General features: G+C 38.6%; 1 protein-coding gene across 1 annotated transcript in view; it reads left to right on the forward strand.

Moving 5' to 3' along the window:
- Window positions 1-6296: 6296 nt before the first annotated feature.
- Window positions 6297-22724, forward strand: part of ZC3H7A (zinc finger CCCH-type containing 7A) — a 1693893-nt gene continuing 1677465 nt past the window's right edge. The window contains exon 1 of the mRNA XM_044089416.1: window positions 6297-6918. The gene's annotated coding sequence lies outside the window, so the exon portion shown is untranslated. The remainder of the gene's footprint in view (window positions 6919-22724) is intronic.

Consider the following 22724-nt stretch of genomic DNA (forward strand, 5'->3'; position numbering starts at 1 on the left):
ATTGTTATCATTTATGCAAAACAAAAGAAAACTTTATACAAATTCACAGAATCTGTATAAACAATTTGCTTTATTTAATCCTAACCCTCCATCTTTCTTGTCCATGTATAAGACTTCTCTTTTCACTGGATTCAGTCTTGAACCCATATAAAATAAAAAAATGTGTATTATTTTCTTTTCATAGATTATTGGCAACATATAGACACTAGCTAAATATGCAATATTTCCCAGTATAACTGAATTAATTACATAAACCTTTTTATTAAATGACAGCTTGTATGTTTCCAGAAACCACACTCCTTTATTTTATCTAGCATCCTATTCCATTATTCCTCACTTATATTTTTACCCCAAATCTTATTTCTAACACAGAGATTTTGTTCACTGAAAATGATATTCCACCTATCTTTACTATATCACCAAGTCCTTTACTTTTTTAAAAAGTCATCCCTATTATATCTAAACATTGATGTATACAACACATAAATTATTTCATCCAGACTTTGTTTCTCATAATCAATATAATATCATCAGCATAAGTAAACAAAAAATAGAATGTTTATCTCTTCATTAGTAATATAAGTAGCATCTTTCATGTGCAAATTTATATCTCTGACTAATCCATTCAAAACAAATGCAAATAATATACTACTCACAGGACATTCCTGACATATATCATTCTTTATATCCATTTCTTTGCTTAACCATCCATTCACTAACATTTTTACTTTATTTTTACTATATGCAGAACAACATGCATCCTTAATTTTTTTAATAATGATACTATTTTCCATAATTGTCCACAAAAGTTCACATTGTACTCTGTCAAAACCTTTATTTAAATATCCTATCATGATCTTGGTCTCCTCAGACCTATTTATAATATCATCCATAATTTCCCTTACTATGAATAATAATTCCTGACATCCTTATGTCCCCCTTTAAACTGTACATGCATTCTTACACAACAGTTTTCATTTTACTTTACATTCTCTTCAGAATTATTTTCCTAAAAATATTACAATCTGTATTACTCAATAGTATAGGTATCCAATTTTCAATTTAAATTTTCCCTTTCACACAAATTTAACTATAACACTGTATAAATAAATCTTTATACATAAAACCTTCATTTAATCCCTCATTCATAACTCTTAACAAATATTTTTCTGTCAATCCGTAAAATTCTTATAAAATTGGTATCCTATTCTAGCTGGTTCTGAAAACTGACTGTAAATTAACTTAAGTACCTTATCTAATTCATATAAGGAAATTTTGTTTTCTAATTCCTTATTTCCTTATTCTGTCAATTTAAGTTGCCATTCTTTTTGGGATTTTTTTTGTACTTTCATTCTATATTGATACATTTTCTTTACATAATTTATCATGATGCTCATAATTTGTTTTTGAGATCTTCTCACCACTCCATCATCTTTCATTTTTGTTCTTATACTAGTATTCTCTTTAACTATGTTACACAAATAAGCTGATGTCTCTTCTTTTTTACCTTGTAAATAATATCTTTTCTTAAATAATAATTATTTCATTTTCTCTTGATTCTTTTCATAAATTCACTACTCTATCACATACAATTCTCTATCTTTTCTTTCCAAATCATTTAAAGCATCCATACATTGTTTTAAAATTAGTTTTTCTCTACCTTACTTACATCTGCTGCCATTCAAAAAAATTTTTTTATATTTTTCTTTCGAAGCTAGCCACCACTCAGACTGGTTTTTATAACATACTCTAGTAAAAATGTAATGTTTCCATAAACACTTTTTTCCAGTTTCATCCCATAATTTTTCATTTATTATTTTTATTCATTTTCCCAATCTGATATACTCCCTATTTTGTTGTATTTCTGTCCATATGGCTGAATGATCTGAAAAGCCTGTTACAAGTGTCACTCCCTTAGCTATATTTAAACCTTGTGATATAATAAAATAATATATTTCTGTCTTATATATACATTGACTAACCATCCACAAATTATTATTCTAAATCTTTAAATTGTCATATTTTATAATGTTAAAATCTTTCTTAGCATCATTTCCTCTCAAATCACAATTAAAATTTTCCATTATCATGATCATATTAATTACTACATACATCAAAATTTTATTAAATAAACTTTCCCTTTTTCACTTGTAACATAGGCATACAGTGTTATAATTCTATATACCTGATTATGCCATCTGAGATCTACAATATGTTATGTTCAACATTTTCAGTAACTTTCTGCAAAGTACGACTATGTCTGAGCATAGTTGCTTTCCTAGGTTTCATATTGTATTTTTCCTCCCCAAAGCTTCTTTGTTTGCAATTTCTCTTCTTTTGCCAAAAATCTTACATCTTCCAGTATTACTATATCAGTATCACATTTACTGCATCAGTTTAGGATGCCTATTCTTCTACTTATATTGTGATATATTTACGTTTATTGAAAGCACTCTAAGGTTATCATTATGTCTATGTTGTAGCTTATCAGAAACTGTGTAAATCTGAAGTATTTATCTCATCTGTATTATCCATTTCCTTTCTTTTTCTCTTTTACACTTAACCCTTTAAACTTTTTTTCTGTCCCTTACTCTTTTGGCAATAGAATTGTTTTTCAATTCACTGTTCTACAGTTTATACATTCCTCATCACTTATTTCTGAACCTTCTTCTATATTATTTTCTGTTTAGTTTTTCTCTTTATTTTTGCCCTGATCTTGCTTTCTCAATTCCTCTTTATGTTTTTTTTGTGACTGTGGCTTATCTTTGTATACTGTCCTCACTTTTGTTTTCTTCTTCATCCTTTTTCTCTAAATTACAATCCATCCATAAATGCCCAATTTTGTTATGTCTATAACATTTCAATTCACACTTTTTTGCAACATGACCTGTTTCACCACAAATACATTTCCTCTTGTTACAGTTACTTATCAAATGACCATATTTTCCACATGACAAAAACAAGTTTTGGTTATCCCTAATATTTTACAACACCTCTCCCACCCTCTGCATTTATCATACTATTGATATGAACATGTTTATCTTTCTCCATTTTCAGTACAATATGACAGTCTCATCCCTCAGTCCATAATCCTCTGTTATCATACTTTGCTAATGTCTGTAACTTCTTTACTAATTTAGCTTAAATGTCTCTTTAAAGTCTCTTTTCCAACTTCAGTTTGAAATTGAATATGTATTTTCTTTTTTTTTTTTTTGTTTCATTGTGAAATGCTTTAACCACATAAGAATTCCATAGATTGCAGTTCTTTTTCTTCTCATAATCCCCCCAAATTGCCAGAACAGAACCAGTCTTAATAATAATGTCACAAAATGTCTCTTTATGAATAAGAATAAAAACTTTTACCTCCTGAGCCTTCACTCCCAATGGGACCATTACATTATCCCAAATCTCATACATATCCATTTCTTCTTCCTTCTTTGCTCAGAATTCCCACCATAAATTTCCTTTGATTGCTAACATTTTATTTCCTCTGTTCATCTCTCATCACTTTCTCTGTAGTTTCTTTAACAATCTCAGCAAGATTTCTTTGTCTGACAATCATCTTCCAAAACAGCTTGTGATTCCTCCTATTGAATTTTGTCCATAATTTCACCCCATGAAACATCTTTTTCACTCACTTCACCCAAAGTATTATCCTGCAATGGAGGGTTGTAATAACACATCCATCATTCTGAATGTTTGCTTCCAATTAAACAAACAAATTATGTTGAAACAGCTCCTCAGAATATTATAGATTTTCAAATACTGTACTGGCATTCACCTCTGTGCTATCTGCCATCTTGGATCTCCTTGAGTGCTGCTCTCCCAGCTGGCAGCGTGCTAGCAACAGAACAAGCACTCTCCTAACGAGTTGGGGAAGTTCCCTGATGTCCTGGACAGCCCTCCCCCGTAGGTCTCCACTGAAACACCAAAATTGTGATAAGAGACCTTGGGACACAGGTGGACAGTAGTCTCTCCTTTGATAATCACATCGCCACAGTAGTCAGGAAATCCTCCTACATGGCATACCTCATCACAAAAGGTTTCTCATCCAGGAAAAAAGAGGTCATTGTTCCCCTCTACTTGTCACTCATTTGACCCATTATAGAGTTCAACGCCCCTTTTGGTATGTACCTCACAAGACATCTACAACAACTAGAAAGGCCACAGAAATACCTCACAAAGAGGATTACTGGCCTCAAACAGATGCCCTACGCAGACCGTCTCAAAAATCTCCAGCTTTACTCCATTGCATATCCCCTACTCAGAGACAGTCTTTGCCTAACATACAAAGCAATGTCAAACCCAGAGCTGTTGGATATGCTCCACTTAAAGAAATCCCAGTCCCTCCAAGCTACATGCTATAGGGATCTAAACCTTGTCACCACAATAAACAGAACATGCTGGAGGGATATATTCCTGTCCCAGAGACTTCCACAAACTACCTATCTATAGCAAACAAAGCTCCTCATTAGCTCTCTTCAAGAAAAATCTTGATGATTGGATGGGAAATAGGAAATTCACTCTGGGGATCACTTCTGTGGCTCTGCTCTACAGGGGCACAGGAAAATAATTTTCTTGGGTGGTGAAAGCCAGTGTACCTTTTTGGCTAGGCTTATATAGGTCCTAGGGCCAATAGCCTAGTACCTACCTATGAACATATGAAAAGAGGCCACTAGCCTAGTGGGACTCACCCAGCCAACAAATACACACACACACACACACACACACACTATTTATGTTTTTTACCCTTCTTCAGAAGTTCAGTCTCTACCTATCACAACATCCCCAATTTGCCACTAATGTCTTACTTGGCACTCACCACAGACTTACTCTCAGGCAGCTCAGCTAGGCAACACTTACAGTAAAACTACTGCCTCATGTTGCATACTGTTGTTGTACCACATCTGCGTCTACTTCTAATTTTCGAAGTTTCAAAACGTCAACTTTCTTATGGTTGAAACCATAAGATCGAAGTTCTGAAACTTCGAACAGTTTAAATGGAGATTGCTGTACAGTGCAGAACAGTATATTTACTGTTTTCCTCACTTTAGTGTGATCTCAGAGTTGGTATATTTAATTAGCAGGGGGTGTGGGGGTGCAGGGGGGCTTGCCCCCTGCAAAAAAGTAAAAAAAAAAATTGTTTTTATTTTTATTTAAATTTCAAAGTTTCAAATCTTCAATCTTATGGTCTCAACCATAAGAAAGCTGACGTTTTGACACTTCACAATTTAGAAGTAGACCTGCTTACTCACCATCAATCAGCTGTGGAATAAATTACTTCCCAATATATAGTTGTTCTTCGGCTTACATCTTTCAAAACCTACTACATAATCAGTTAAACTTCTTAAATACCTGCCACTGTAGTTTTTCAAGATTTCAGTTCTACTTTCCCTTCCAAGCAGCTCCCAAAAATTATCTTTCACATCACCACCTCTATCCTGATCTCCCCTTCCCCTTTAGTTTCCAAACACCACATATTTCTCCTGTTTAAAACCCCTCTCACAAGCCTTCTATTTTTTTTCCCACTTCCTCTGTACTTAATTCTCCTCCCTAGCCCTTCTCTTTTCACAATCCCACTACACACTATGTTTGTGCTGCATATAATCCTCTGGTTTCATCTGTTCCATAGCTAACTTAATTTTTCTTCATTTCTGGTTCAGCAACTCCCTTTTTGTACCTTCCTACAAGTATTGTGTCTCTCTATCTCTCTAGCATTATAACATCTCTTCGCACAGATTCCCTTTATTACTATTCCATATGAGGTGTGATTCTACAGTCTTACTCAACTCCAAGACCCACAGTAACTTATTTCCAGTTCTGAGTTGCAAATATTCATTCAACTACATTTAGTATTAGTTTAATCTCAGTCCAGTACTCACTGTAATCAATTAGCAGGTTAGAACACACTGTTCATTGTACCATGCAGACTGTACTCACAATATATTATTCCTCACATGGCACTGTTTACTATTCAACATATGCCAGTTAAATTTTACCCCTTATATACATTATGTAGGCACTCTTGTTGATTCACATACTTATCGCTTTATTTTGACAAGCACTGGTTATTTGCTTGCACCTGGTTTACTTCGTAAATGTACACTTTTTAGCTGCATTCACTACTTGCCTGATTTATCTGCCTAATGTTATCTGTGTTACTTTTGGTATCTTTATTGATGTATAATAACCTCTATGCATTTATATACACGATACAGATACAGACACGCACACGTGTACACACACACACACACACACTTATGGTATTAGGAGATACGACAGCAGCGGAAGCTTGGTATACAGTCTGGACTTTCTGACTAAACCTAATCTCTTAGTGCTGAACTGCCCCTGATTTTACCTGATGTCCCCGAATTTGCCTCTTAATTTTGTAGTAGTATCCCTTTCATTCAATTTTTGATTGCCATTGAGGATTAAGTCGATTGGATTTTTTTTTGTGTTTCATAGTCTTCAAATATGCATGCTGATGCAAGACATGCTGCTCTATTAACTGTCTAAGAAAATCAGAATAACATAAAAAGGCCCTGGTTTGGGGGCCAGCCGTCCTTCATTATTTTTGGCTTTGTCGCTGATTCTTGAGCAAAGAAATTGAGAGGTATGCTTTACCTATACAGTGGTAATACGTTTGTGTAATATATACAGATAGGAATACACATCGAGCAATTAACTACAGCCTCCCGAATTGTTGACAGCATGGACGCTGTCCCTTCAGCGGCTCTAGGTGGCAGCTGTAAGCATAGTACAGTGTTTTCAGCAGTAAGGGAAGCATTTTCTCCAGCAAGGACCCGAATAATGACTGTACTGAAAGAATATAGGTGATCTGCAAAGAAATTCTGTAAACTTTTGTTGGCAGCTAATAAAAGAAAAATCCTGAGCACAGGTGTGCACCCAGGTAGAAAGGTGAGTCTTTAAGCTTCTGCTGTACGGGAAATGTAGACTCCAAAACATACGTGACACGAATGTTTTGCACCATAAAAGTTTTGTTGTCTCGTTCGCATAGATATCATTACATAACTGAGTATAGTAGAGAAATATAGCAAATTTTAAAACAACCGGCCACTTGCTCATGACCATTGGTACATCAGCAAGCTCTACAGACAGTTTATGGGTTATTTACACGTGTTTTCTGTTTTTTTCCCTCTCATTTTGTTCCAGTCTGCTACTAGTAGTAATTTGGTGTGAGCTATCCCCATTTGGTCCCCTGAATTTCGCCACGTCTCCAGTTGCTAGAGTATTCCCACAATTAAATTTGTTTCCGGTGGCGTTGTGTAATGACACTTTGTGCTTTAATTCTAAGGTGTGTTAACTCAGTAAAATTGGTTGCCCATCAAAGCAGGATTTTGGTTATTCTCATTTTCCCGTTTTGCGCGGGTGGGAGTGTAGGAGCGGGCCGCAGAGCCTAGGTCTGGAGTTAAAAAAAATACCGGTAGCTTGTGACAAAGATTCTGGTTGACCACCCTCTGTGGGTGGGTTGTTGCACTGGAAGGTATCTATACCAACCCATCACATATCTGAGGAATTTACCCTGTGTGTATATTTGCCTTTTGTCAGTTATGATTACCTTCCCCAAAACCGCGCTTAGTGACATACATGAAAGTTTTCCGGAAGCATTTTTATTGTCTTTGTACATAATTATCTTTAACAATGGAACGCGGTCCTGTTTTAACAAAGATACACGATTTCAGGAGAAAATTGTAGATAAAGTCTGTTGAGTAGATCTTTGCCCATTTAAATAACTGTTCAGGTTGTCTAATCTCATGGGGAGCACTGCTGGTCAGAAACAGGTCATTATAATAAACTACAGGCGTACCTCAACTGTACAGATTATCGCAGAATGTTCATATTTTTGCCTCATATTTTTGTTCCGTTTCTCATAAAGTTGTGGTTTTCTGGAAAATCGTTGGCAAATCACTGGGGTTGAAGTTAGAAAATTGAGTTTCTGACTCCATACCCTTCTGAAAAATTCATTCTAATGCAGAACCTGTTATCCTGTCCATTTTCTAAGTTTGTATGAGCAGTGTTTAAAAAGTGTTCCTATTTTTGGCCCTTGTCTTCATTATTGATAGCTTTGTCCAGATTCCTTGCTCTAAGATGTTGAGAGGTAGGAGCAGGATAATATTCAGTAGTCAGTTCATTACCTGATTTTTGCCTTGAATTGTGATATGATTGTTACCCCCCCCCCCCCACACACACACACACACCTAGTAAATCCTTACTGTCTTACTTAACATGTAACAGTGACAGAAGGTGGGTTTCCGATAGGTTAACCACCAGCAACCTGCTTTGGACAGAATTTTGTGCCTCTTCACCTTACTTATTTATTCAGTATTTCTTAACATGATTTGTGGACTGGTACAGGAAAGACCCATACATTTCCTTTGATTGTTGACATTTTATTTCCTCTGTTCATCTCTCATCACTTTCTCTGCAGTTTATTTAACAATCTCAGCACGACTCCTTTGGCTGACAATCTTCTTCCAAAATAACTTCTGATTCCTCCTATTAAATTTTGTCCATAATTTCATCCCATGAAACATCTTTTTCACTCTCTGTCTTGCTCTGCAACGTCTCTTCACCCAAAGTATTATCCTGCAACCCTACAGACTGGAGGTGTAATAACACATCCATCATTTTGAATGTTTACTTCCATTTAAACAAACAAATTATGCTGAAACAGCACCTCAGAATATTGTAGAGATTCAAACACTGCACTGGCATTCACCTCTGTGCTATCTGCCTTCTTGGATCTCCTTGAGTGCTGCTGTCCCAGCTGGCAGCGCGCTAGCAACAGAACAAGCACTCTCCTAACAAGTAGGGGAAGTTCCCCGATTGTCCTGGAGAAATTCCCCCCCCCCATAGTATAAATTAAGGTGTGAACAAACTTGAGTGTAGGTAGTCAGGTTATGGATGGATGAGAATTGAGACAATTCATGAGCAAAGGAGAACAGGTCATATATGGTGCTTTAGTAAAACAATTAAGGGGATATTACATTGCACTCACTCAGGATATCTTTGGTGTGGTATCATGATCATACTTATCAATGTCTCGGAGCAAGAAATCTGGACAAAGCCAGAAGTAATGGGGGACAAATGCCCCAAAATAGGGGCAGATTTTAAATATTGTACATATAAACTTACAAAGTTGATAGAATGCCATGCTTTACATTATTATGTATTTTCTCAAGGATATAAAATCTGAAACTGAAATGTTTGTCATAATTTAGTGTTGTTTAGATGCTTCTAAAATCTATTTGTGAAATCAGTGATACAAGTTCTTTATTGTTTCCTGTAACTCTTTTCTCTACTACTTCTCCTGTTTGTTCCAGTGTTTCTTCTGCTTTTTCTATTGTCCTCTGTGTTGAGTTGACTCTACTTCCATTGCTGGGGTCTAAACCGGCCTATTCCCCTACTTTTAATCCCTAACTCAGCACCCAGCTACCTTCTCAGATTTTCCCCATCCCTAATTTATCCTGGCTGCAACCTAACTGACCTAACCAATTCCTCCCAACCACCACCTCCTCTTTGACATGTTAACCGCTGCAAGGCAAATCCTCTGGGCCATTGATGCTTCTTCCATCCAGTTTTTAAGGTTGTTTAGACAAATTGCAGGATAGTAATCAAGTCAGTGAATGTATTGTGTAATGGGTCTATATCACTTTATCGAAGGTTCACTGCCACGAACCACTGGTCATCGAACTAAATACAGCAAACGTTCACTTCAGTGAATGACCTACTCAGGGAATGGAACAAGTTCTCCATCATTTGGAAATTTGATCTAGGAGTTGGTATGTATAGTTAGGGGGTATGGGGGGTGCAGCCCCCCACCTGGGTGGGTTTGAAATACTGTGCTGTGTGTGACAGTCAGAATGCTGGGCAACTTGTTCCTTTACCTGGGTAAGTCATTTTTTGACGTGAAAGTTTGCTGTGTTTGGTTTGACGAACAGTGGTTCGCAGAAGTGAACCTTTGATAAAGTGATATAGACTCTTGCATAACATAATTGTAAAACATCCCAGGTTTTTCTTTTAAAATGTTTTCCCATTCCTCATAAAGTCAGTGATTTTATGGCTGGACAGTGCAGACTAAGATCAGTAAACAGCACAAGTGTTCTCAATCAGGGATATTTCAATGATGCTCAGCTGTGTGAACTTTGCGCTGTGGTTGTCAATGTTGCCATATAGTGTTTTATTTTCTCTGGTTTGATTCCTGGCTAGGATGACTTTTATGCAGAGTTTGCATATCTTCTTTTGTCCTGAAGGGTTTTTAATTGGGTCTGTCTACCCACATTGTAAAGACATGTTAATAGATGAAATGGGGGTTGGGGGGGGGCTTTAACCGTAACCAGAAGATATCAGTGTTGATATATTGTTGTGGCATATGTGTAGTTGCTTACTGGTATGTGCTGTGACATCCCATGCAACTCTGTATAAGACAAATGTCTGAAACTAAATATTTTGCTACATAAAAAGGATACATGGTGGTAAGGATTGTGATGCCAGTGTCATATGCAGTAGGCCAGTTGGATAAGTGAAAAAGCAACATTTCAGGTCTAAGTCCTTACCCCCCAATTGCACCCTGTGTATTCCATTTAGCTTACCCATTTTTGGTGGAGATTTTATTTGGTTTTATTTAGTGTTGCTCTTTTTCTACAAATTCAAAGATTCTGTAAGTGCATAGGTTTGATTTTCTTTCTTTGTGAACAAACACAAGAGATTGATTGATTTAAAGACCCTATTTGTTTCCATTTGGGAGCTGAACAACTCTGAGCACATTTTCTTATAAATGTTATCAGTTCTTGTTACCGCAGGTGGTTGTCTGTTGCAACATTTTCCTTTTTAATATTTTACACATTTATTTGTACTTAACAGCTTTTGCAGTTGCAGAATCCTGCTGCCATGTTTTCACATTTAATTTGTTAAGAAATACAGACATTTTCCTTGCTTTCTTTCTTTTGTATGTGTGCATGTTTTTTGTACTCAGTAAATAAGCTGAAACTGTATCTTTTGATATGTAGTAACTATCACTCATTTTGTAGGTGTTTGGATGTCAAAATACTTATTAAAAATTCATTTGTGTGTTTCATTTTAAACTTCTTGACATTATGTAAAATATATATTTAAAGACAAAAAAGCATATCTTATGGATATTTTTGTGTTTTTAGTGTGCTATAGTTGCCATGTAAGTGTGTTTAGTTTGGCTTTTAAGTTGTGTTTTTTGAGAATGGTGACTAGGCAGCTGTAGCTGTACTTGTTATAATTAGGTATTAGAACCCCAAAACTATTGATACAAACAGGATGGTGATATGGCTTATTTTAGCACTGTATTAACTTAACTTACAACTCCATATCAGACAAGATGGGCCAGATTCTACAACACAGGGCTGAGATGCAGAGGTGTAATTTGGAATGGGAATTTTAAGTGTGAACAGGTGTCTTAGGTGATAGTATCCAATACATAATAGAGAAGAGTCTGAAAAAGGGCTCAAAAAAGCAAGTGCTGCCAACTTAAGCACAGCAAAATGGCAGCTGGAGCCGAGGGCCAGCTACACTGTTTCACTGATTAGTATCCCGAATTGGTTTGCTGTTGCACTGGAAAATCATGTGATTCCAAGACATGTTATGCATATGAGGCACATTTTATAGTTAAGATGCTATGCTGTCATTATCTCCATGCTTTTGCTGAGTGTGGTGTACAGTAGCATGCTGGGGTGAAAGGAATTAATATATCAGTAATGGTAAACAAAGTAAGGTATGTGTCACAACACAGATAATGTATTACCTAATATTGGAATAAATTGAGAGTTTGGGCTATAGCATTTGGAATATTCTTAAACATTGTGAATACAGTGGTAAAGAGTAATATGATGTTAAACAAAGATTCAGAGCTCTTTACACTTCTTTACATTTGTTTTTAAGAAATGCAGGAATTTTTCTTGCTCTAGATGTGTTGTAGCTTGAGCACATCTATCAAATTATTTGAGCTAGCATGTATGTCTCAGCAAGGTGTGCAAAGTAGTGTGTACGCATGCAGTTATACCATGTCTGTACCAGGGTCAAGATAATTTTTTTTCCCCCAAAATCTATTTATTTAAGTTTTCTTTTTTTCCAAATAATAACAACAATACAATAACTCAAAAACACAAATAAACAGTACAAATACATATCTAAAGAAAACAGACAGTCTCGTTCTGAGAAAATTATACACACACACATATATATATATATATATATATATATATATATATATATATATATATATATACACACTAGAAGTCACTACATCGTCAAGTAGAGTATGAGAATTCTTATGTTCATTTGGTCTCATAAGGGATAGTATAATTTCTGACAAATAAAATTCGCCCACAAATTGACATGGAAAGCTAACCTTTTAATAAGAAATGAAATATAGTATAACCAGTTTTCTTGCATCTTCCCCCTTCTCTTAGTATATGTGTATCTAGATATTTTCCCTAACCATACAATTAATGGTTGAATTTCTATCTTTACTTTCTATATAGGGTCAAGACAATTTTAATAAGGGGAGCAATGTTAATGCTGCTTCCAGGGAAGAAAGACAAGCATGCTCCATACACTACTGGGTTAGAAAACAATTTACTAGCTGCATTTATGTGTTTAAGGAGTCCAGTGAATGGAACCACCCCTATTAGCTGTGCTCTGCATATTCTTGGCAGACTGGGACACAGTTTATTATCTACTATATTTTACTAACAGATCCAGCAGTAGTGAAGTAGGTATTATACTATAATTGTGGCTGAGTGGGCAGCATTAAAAGATGCTTCCTAGTGCAGGAGAATATCATGTGTGGAAAAATTGGGAACATTTACTTTTTTGTATAAACAGTATTGCATAGAAAGTGGGCTTCATCAACCTTCTTTAAAGATGTTTTACGTACTGCACTTAAAGATGGACTGATTTTATAAGAACACTAAAGTGTTTGGCATTTTGTACATTCAAGCTTTGGCTTATCCATTTTGTGGATGTGTGTACATCCAGGACCTGTTCTGTATATCTGACATGCACTGCCAACTGTTACGTCCACCTGCAAATGGATCAGCAAGTGAAGAGCAGCTTTTGGAATCCTGCAGTACAAGGGGCACTCTCAGTAACTGCTTATGCATGTCTTCATTAGAGTAACTAGTAGGCAGGCCATTTAGAATAGCCTTCATTTTCAGATGGAGTACAAGTTCAGGGCCATACCTTGTTTGGAGCTTAAAATGTTCTGGAATCGGGTCCATTGTCAGTGTCTAACTGCTGGTCGAGTCTTTTGGTCCTAGCCAAGGAGTCATCTGAAGTGGAAGTACATGTCTAAGTCAAAGTACAAGTAAAAAAGTTAATAGTCCATGGATTGTCTCAGTTATATATGTGGTTGGTGGTTATTTCTGAGATTGTGCTTTCATGGCTATGCTGACAAAGGTAAAAGCGTTTTCTTAGCTACATCAGAGGGCATTTGTAAGCACTTGCTTATATATCTAGAAAGATGTAATCATCAGAACATAGATGCAAGAGTAACAAAGGGTTTAGACTACAAAAATATAACTTTCAGAGATGGCACTTGTAGTACATGAAGGAACAACTGCCACTGCAACCAAAGTAACTTTACAGAACTGCAACACTAAATTAATCCCAATTTTTTTAGGGTCATCAGAAAGAAAATAGGTAAAAAAAATTGATGTTACGTATCCTACTTGTAAATGCTAAATTAAAAGCAGACCTTCAATTGCAGCAAAAATAAATAAATAATACATTTTTATTTTAAGGTAATCAGAAAAATAAAATAATTAATGTTATGTAGTAATATAACATATATGTATAACTGTATAATAATAATAATAATGATAACATAGCAAGCTTCAAATCCCCACCAAACCTAGTTAATTCATTACCAGCATGTAAACAGCTGCATAGATGCAGCTCTGCCCTGTATGAATAAGTGCAGGGCAAATCCCAGAAACAAACCCACATGATGGAACCATAATATTGACACGTTTTATAATAAAAGGAAAATAATTTTGACTAAAAGTAAGAAGAGTAATCCCCAGAATGTTAGAGTCCTTGTTACTTAAGTAAACACACAATACATGAGCTTAATAAAATCCACCAAAGACAAGTTTGAGGACAAAATAGCTACCCAAGCCAAAGACAATCACAAGACATTTTTTTAGACATTCTCTTAATTTCAAAAGCACAATGCAGCAATGCACTGAGTTGATTATAAACAATTACCTACACTGAGGCTGAAGATATAGCTAATCTACTGGCCAATAAATTTAGCTCTAATTTTACCCTTCTCTCCCCTCCATGTGTCCCTCATGATATACCTGAAATTGGCTCACCTTCAACTGTCACACAAGACCAAGTCTTAAAAGTACTATCAAAAGGTAAAAATACTGAATCATTGAGTCTTGACAATATCCCTGGATGCATCTTAAATAGCATGACGCACAATTTAGCCACACCCCCAACAACACTGTTCAAAGTCGGCCTCCATACAGGTTTTGTACCAAGTGATTTAGAGAACAGCTACAGTCATTCCCCCTGCATAAGGGAAGACCTTCCACAGACTCAGGTAATTACAGACCCATAATTCACGTGCAAAGCCATGGAAAGACTTGTCATGGAATTAATCAATCAGGACATAGGGAACCTCCAAACACTAGACTTTTTTTCAACTTGGATTCATCAATGGCAGGTCATTCTTACTTGGAGTGGTAGACTTTTTGTGAAAATATCACCAAAACAATGAATGAAGGCACAATGGTACACACAGCATGCATAGACCTGGCCAAAGCTTTTTCTTGAACAGAGTCAGCGAGGTGCTCTGCCTCCACATGGACGGGATTTTATTCCACACATAGGGGGGAGTCTCTGGATAATAAGGTTTAAGTCGCTTGCTCTAGTGGTTTTGGTCATGTCCATTAATTCGGGTTGGACATGGCCCTGTATGTCACATGTCATGTCACCTCTGAGCAGGCGGTATGCGACTGATAGCATATGACAGATTTTGGAGTCCCTTTATCCTTTTGGTGAGGAACTTTTGGGTCTCTCAATTGCAGATGTCGGGTGTGGATACATCCCGAATGAATGGGGCATTTCGATCATTGGTCTGATAAGTTTTTGGCGTTTAACTTCAGGCCATGGCTCTGGCACCAGCTAATCTTTTCCGTGAGTCCTTCTTCAGGGATATATCAGTGTCATGCATCTTCCACTATCCATGTTGGCCTGTACTTGAGAAGTAGGGACACCACTTGTGACCGCTTGGAGAGTCTGACACCAGCAACAGCTCTAACCCTCATTTAAGCTGGTAGTTTTTCTACATACCCGAGTGGGGTGTGTCGAAGCCTTTGCAAGGTCAAGGTAGGCTGTATGGACTGCCTTGCCTTCTCATGGCATTTGGTGACTACTCAAGAAGTCGACCAAGTTCAAAAGGCAAGATCTTCCCTTGCAAAGCCAAACTGGAAAGCCAAACTGGGTCTCTCGGTCTGCCCTATATCTGCAGACTAGACTTGTTAAGCTTGGGGGTACCATTTACCAGGGTCCCAGAGGCGCACCTTTGTGGGACCACGGTTTAATTCCTCATTTAGCTTCGGTAGCACACAGCCGGGACACCATAGGCCTTATGATTGTCCTTTGATCCATGGCAATTTTTTTCTCAAAAATTAGCCTTAGTTGATTTTATGAGTGCTCATTTTTTTTTAATAATGATCAGGGGGGGTTCCCTTTTATTTTTTTTGTTCTATCTATCATGTCCTTATCCTTCTCTTTGTTTTTTGTAATGGTTGGGGGTGGGGTCACCACTGGACGCTTGCCCTTTTTTGTGGAAGTCTTGGTTTTTTTTTTGGGGATTGCCTGATCCATGCAGTCCTGGAGGTGTTCAAGGCATTTGTAAGGTTCCATGGCATTTGAATTTATGAACTCCAGGAACCGCTTAGAAAAGAAAGGGCTTGTTTGAGAGGGTGGCCTGTAGCATGCTACAATTTGTAGAGCAGTTTTGCCTATGTTGTTAGTTGCACTGTGTGTTATGTGGCGGATTCTAGCGCCCGATAGGCAGCTTACCCTCCTCTTCTCTCCTTGTTCAGCCTGGGTGGTGGTGTGCCAGTGTGTCTGACTATGGAGTCACCTATAACAAGTATGTTTGGTGTTGTGCTTGGCCTTAAGGGCTGCTTTGCACACTGCTTACTTTTTGTGGTTTGTGTTGTGGGGGTGTCTTGAGGTAGCAGCAGTTGTTGGTCTGCTTTGGAGGCCTCTGCTGTTTAGGCTGAGTTGAGAGAGCTCAGCCTCCAGTTTGGCGGTTGTCTGTGTACATGAGGCAGTTATAACATTGCCTCAAGATTCCCAGATTCACCAGCTGGACCGGAGGAGGGAGATTGAAACTGACCTGGACATGAAACAAGTACAGTAAGCAATGCAGATATCACTAGTGATCCACAGAAGCTGAGAAGAAGTTATGATTAGGGTAATTCAGCTTCCAGGGAACAAACAACAAAAACAAACAACAAGTATATAAGCTAGATTCAGTAGGCCTAAGATACAGTTCAAATATTCAGGCACTATAAACCTCTTAATGTAAAATAACTGGCCCAATCAGCCCAGTGTCCAAGTGTATTTGACACAATTCCCCACTCAGGTATAGTAAGAAAACTAAATAAACTGGGAATAAACCCCTGTGTCACATGCTGGATTACCAACTGGCTCACAGATAGGATGCAGATAATCAAACTAGGGGAAGTTACCTCCACAAAGAGACCAGTCACCAGTGGAGTTCTCTCATGGTTCTGTACTTGGACCTCTTCTGTTTGGCATCTAGTTTTTCGAAGTAAAAGCCAATACCAAAGGGCCCTGTCTGACTAAGTTTGCAGATGATCTGATGAAGTCCGGTCAGCTGGCTGGACGAAAAGCACTTCATCTTTGAATGGTGTTTTTAACATTCTGCCTGCGGCTTATTGTTTTTGGATTTAGTTGTTTGGTGTTTACCCTAGTAAGTTTGCAGATGACTGCAGCTAGGAGCAGTCACTGAATCCCCAAATGACTTAGTCATCCTGCAGGAAGATTTGTCAAAAGTAAATAACTTGTGTCAAAATTATGTTATGAAGCTAAATGCCAAATATTCATTGCATCTTCTGAGAAGTTAGCTACCCCAGGGAACTACCACATTGACAAAACACCCTAACAGTTGACCTAGTTGTTCGGGATTAGGGAACTTGTGTGGACAGTAACCTAACTTTTGACCAACATGTGCCTATTGTTGTAAGAAAGTCATTCTGTATTACACAGCTTATAAAGAAAGAGATTGTGACTAGATCTAGGGATGTCATTGTCCACTTTACTCAACCCTCATTAGGCCAGTCATTGAACATAATGATATGTATCTGTCCAGACATTTGCAACAACTGAAACTCCCACAGAGATACCTTACTAAAAAGATACTGCACTATCCCACTAGGCCACACAGATCTTAAATGTTTTGCTATACACACCTTTAAAAACATGCTTGTTTCAACTAAGACTCTAACCCAGACCCTCCAGATCACCAGTCCAGATGCTCTACCATTAAGCTATACAAGACCTAAAAAACGTGTTCTTCATGGACCGACTAAAAGCCCTGTCACTGTACTTGGTATCCTACAGATTGCTAAGAGGTGAACTGTGTCTTGCATACAAGACATCCCATTACTGACGGATTTACTGCACATCAGCAAGTCAAATGGCATGAAAAATACTCGATCTAAGGATCTAAACCTCTTTTGCTACATCAGTGGAACAATTTGGAAGGACAGGTATAGTTCATAGAGCATACCACTGCTGTGGAACAGACTGCCCATCCACAAAAAACAAAGTTCATTCCTGTCCATTTTTAAGCACAAATTAGATTTATGCATAGGAACCAGAACATTTACCCCTTGACTGCCACCTGTACTACTAATGGACAAATGCAGCTCCTAAATGCTTTATTCCTAGCATGGGTCCCCTTAAATTATTTATGATATGATCCCAGTTATTCTCATTAGGGATAATATATAATTATCAACCATGGGATGGGTAAGGTCAATCTGTAATGAAATGAGGTTATTTTGAGTACAAAAAGGGAAAATGACTATGCTTAAAATGGCCCGTAGTACTTCACTATTATTCTATAAAAAGAGTTATAGGTTGATAGGTTCATAGGTGTGTACTAGACTAATGGCCCTGGAACATTTACAAGCCTAGCCCATAGAAGTGCCCTGACATAGTTCCGCCCAACATTAGTTCCCAGTGCATCTGTCAAGAAGAGACACTGCAGTGATCCCCAGGGTGAACTTTCTGTTTCCCATCCACTCACCAAGATTTCTCTTGAAGAGGGCCAGTGCAGTGCTCAGCTTGACATGTATGGGAAGTGTATTCCAGAGCATGGGCAGTCCCTGGATTATGAACCTGTCCCTCCAGCATGTTCTGTTGATTGTGGTAATGAGGTTGAGGTCTCTGGAGTGTGTGGTGTGGAGGGATTTGGATTTCTTTAGATGTAGCATTTCTAACAGAGCTGGGTCAGACATGGCTTTGTACGTCAAGCAAAGGTCGCCTCTTAGTAGATGATATGAGACAGAGAGTAGCTGGAGGTTTTTGAGTCTGTCCGTGTAGGACATGTGTTTAAGGCCTTGGATCCACTTCATGAGGTAGATTTGTGGCCTTTCCAGCTGTTGCATGTGTCTAGAGAAGTACATGCCAAATGGGGCATTATACTCGATGACTGGCCTAATGAGGGAAGAGTAGAGAGAGATGATGACCTCTTTCTTCTTGGATGCAAAACCCTTGGTAATGAGATGTGCCACATAGAAGGACTTTCTGATCACAGTAGTAATGTAGTGGTCAAAGGAGACGTTGCTGTCAACCGGTGTCCCCCGAGCTCTTATAATGCCTTCAGTGTTCAGTGGGCTCCCATCGATGCGGTAATTAGTGGGAACTGAGTTTTTCCCAAAGGGGATGATGACGCATTTTTTGGCATTTAGCATACGGCCATGGATTTGACACCAGTCATTGGTCTCAGTGAGGCCTTTCTGTAGGATGTCTACATCACTTGGGTAGTTAATTATGGCTCCCAGCTTGCAGTTGTCTGTGAACTTGGTCAGCCAGTGTCCCTCCGTGTTGGCCTGGACTTCTGAGAAGTAGATGCCAAACAGGAGAGGACCCAGGACCGATCCCTGTGGGATTCCACTCGTGACTGATCGGCAGTCTGACTTGGAGTCTGCTACTTCAGACTGTGGGTTCTGTCTGTGAGCCAATTTACAACCCACCTAGTGATATAGGGGTTAATGCCTAGTTTGATGAGTTTATCATTAATTCCTGAGTGGGGAATGGTATCAAAGGCCTTGGCCAGATCAAGGAAGGGTGTATGAACTGCCTTGCCCTCATCCACAGCTCTGATGACTGACTCAAAGAAGTCAATCAGGTTGAACAGGCATGCTGTATCTTTCACAAAACCAAATTTTGTGGGATCTAGAGTTTGGAGATTCCCTATATCCTTGATAATTAGGTCCATGATGGTGCGCTCCATAGCCTTACATATCAGAGTCGTCAGGCTAATGGGGCGATAATTCCTAGGGTCTGTAGTCGCTCTCCCTTTATGGAGAGGGATGACTGTAGCAGTGCGCCAATCCGTAGGGACTAAGCCTGAAGTGAGGCTGTGATTGAACAGGGCACACAGATGTGGTGCCAGTTCACTTTATAGTTCATGTAGGACACATCCAGGGATATTGTTGGGTCCCATGGAAGCTGTATTCTTGGCATTGGACAATGCAGCTTTAACCTGTTCTGCATTAATGCTGGGTGCCTGGCATTCCTCTGGTATTGTGATTGGTCCTTTAAAAGGGGAGAGAGGGGGTAAAGTTAGCATTGAATCTATTGGCCAGCATGTTGGCAATATCTGTTGGCTCAGTATAGAAGGTACCATTATGCAGTAACTCAGAGCAAACCTGGGTATTGCTGTGAAGATTCTTGATATAACTATAGAAGGCTGTGTGGTTGTTTTTAGTGTCTGCCATAATTCTGCCTTCATAGCTGGCTTTAGAGGTTTTGATGAGGGATCTCAACTTTTTGTTGAGGCTAATAAGGGAGACTTTCCAGTCTTGGGACTTCACCTTTTTCTGCAACAGTTTCTTCCTTCTGTTGTAGAGTTTATTAATGGCAGGGGACCACCAGTTTGGCTTCCTTTTTTTGGAGAAGAGCGTCTTGGTTCTTTTGGGTATGGCTAGTTCCATGCATTTATGTACATGTTTGTATAGTGCATTGGTGCATGTTTCGGCAGTCATGCACCTATTTTCCATTGACATGGGTGCAGTGAAGTTAGCCACCTCTGTTTTTAGGAGCCCAAACTCAGCTTTGGAGAAGTTTTTCATGGTGGTTACCTTTGCAGGGGGTGTGGGTGAGATGTGGATTTCCATGGTGATTAGTTTGTGGTCGGATTTAACCAGGGAGGAAGTGACTATTGGTGTAGAGCAATGGTTGCTCATGTTAGTAATAACCAGGTCAAGGATGCTGATTCCTTTAGTGGGGGTAAGAATGAGCTGGTCCAGGGCATTGGAATTGATGAATTCCAGGAAGCGTTGGGCCAGTATATTGGTGCATGAGTACTTTTCTCAGTTGATGGAGGGGTAGTTGAAGTCACCTAGTATGAGAGTGTTGGGTTGGACCCTAATAGTTTCCAGGGTGCTTAGGAATGTGAAGTGAGAGTCTTGGGACATGGTTGGGGACCTATAGCAGGCTACGACCTGAATTGCCGTCTTACCCAATGTTAGTTGTACCTGAAGTATCTCAGTTGCGTTATGCTGGGCTACTAATCTGGAGGTGTGCATATCCTTTATGAATATGGAGACAGCACCACCTTTGGAGCTTTAGTCCATGTTCTGGCGCCAAAACGTGCGGAATGAGTTATAGTCTGGTAGTGCAGGGGTGCTTTCTGCTGCTTTAAACCAGGTCTCCGTTACAGCACAAATGTCGATGTTCTCCATTTTGAGGAGTGCTTCGAGCAAGTGCCGCTTGAGATTTAGACTTCTAGTGGTGAGCAGCATGACCCTTAGATTGCATTTATTTATAGCTGTTACAGTGGTAATTTGGTCTTTGGAAAATCACCTAAAAAGGCACTATAGGGGTGGCAAGAGCCTTAGCCAGTATCTGGAAACCCAGGGGTGACAGATGCAGGCCATCTTTGGCAAAGCATCGAGGTCTGTCAATCATGTCATCCCAAGCAGACAAATACTGGATCCCCTTAGAATGACACCAGATACATAGCCAATTGTTGACATCAATCATATTTTGCTTGCACTGCGGTGTCATTTGGGCGATGGTAGGATGCTGCTCAGGGCTAGGGTCATACCTGCCTGGGCCACATAATCCAAGAGCTGCTCCATGTCTCTTTTCATGTTGTCCAGGGAGGTGCATCTCAGGTCATGCACACCCACATGGACAGTGACAGAGTCATACTTGTACTTATTGTGGAGTGACCTGAGTGCATGTGTTATGTGTTGGATTCTGGCACCTTATAGACAGCTGACTGTTACCTCCTCCTTATTCAATCTACTGAGGACATCAGTGTGCCTCACTATTGAGTCATCTGTGATTAGTGTATTGGGCAAGCTGTTTTGCCTTCGGGGCATAGGTTAAGGGGCACACTGTTTAGGTGAGCTATGTGTCTTGTGGTTTGTGCTGTGTTGTGGTGGTCACAAGGAAGCTGATTCCAGATTTTTCCTGCAGTGTTTGAGAGAGGTCTCTGCTTTGTTGTTAGCTTTATTTAAGGAAACTAGAAGCTTATTAGCAGAGCGTAGTGTGATTAGATTTGTATATGGTGTAATTAGATTAGTAAGGATAGGGGTGTTGTTAGGGTGGTACAGGATCTTTTGCGTAATGAGTAATTGTTGACAGAGTATATGGTTTTTCATTTCTAGCCATCCTAGTTGTTTGTGGTTAAGGCAGTGGTGAGTTTTAAAGGGGGAGCTTGTGATGAATCTAGCTATGCTATTATAACAGGTGGAGAGTTTCAGAGGTTATTTTGGAGAGGTTAGTATATATAACAGAGGCATAGAAAAGGGTAGGAAATGGAGGGTGGGGGGCAATAGTTTTTTCTTAGCAGAAGAGAATTGGCTTGATAGTTACACCTAGAAGGCGGTTGTAGTATCTGGGGTAATGTTAGTACCATTGTTAGAGGTTATAGAGAAGAATGGAGAAGGTGATTTGTGAGTGTAAACATAATTTAGTTTTTTGATTTAGGAGGAGGCAGTTGCTACACTTATATTCTTGACGGTACAGATTAAGGTGGAGTCGTCGGCGTATTGAATACACAATATAAGCACAGATTCCAATCTGTCACATGTAAAGCAGTTAATAAACTTTCTGGTGATCATCAATCTCCAGGAAATAGCTGCACTCCTTCTCTCACCAGGAGAAAACAGAAGCACTAATCCCAAGATGACTGCTGAGAGGCAGAATGTGGGCTGTCCAATAACTGGTGGTCTTGCAATAGATGCTTAAAGGTAAGATAAAAAATGGTTTATCCTAAACACTGCAGTGTGCACTAGAGGAGTTAGATGTGAAAGTAGGTAACTTAAGTTTTACCTGTCTAAAAAGTTAAGTTTTAGTGGAGAGCCACTATTTTTAAAATAGCAAGATAGATTGAAAATGGGTGGTCACTTTTGTATCCTGGTACATTGAAGTACAGTAGGATG

Source organism: Protopterus annectens, chromosome 12.part0, assembly GCF_019279795.1.
Source record: "Protopterus annectens isolate FY-2018-M chromosome 12.part0, PAN1.0, whole genome shotgun sequence".
Classification (NCBI taxonomy): domain Eukaryota; kingdom Metazoa; phylum Chordata; order Ceratodontiformes; family Protopteridae; genus Protopterus; species Protopterus annectens.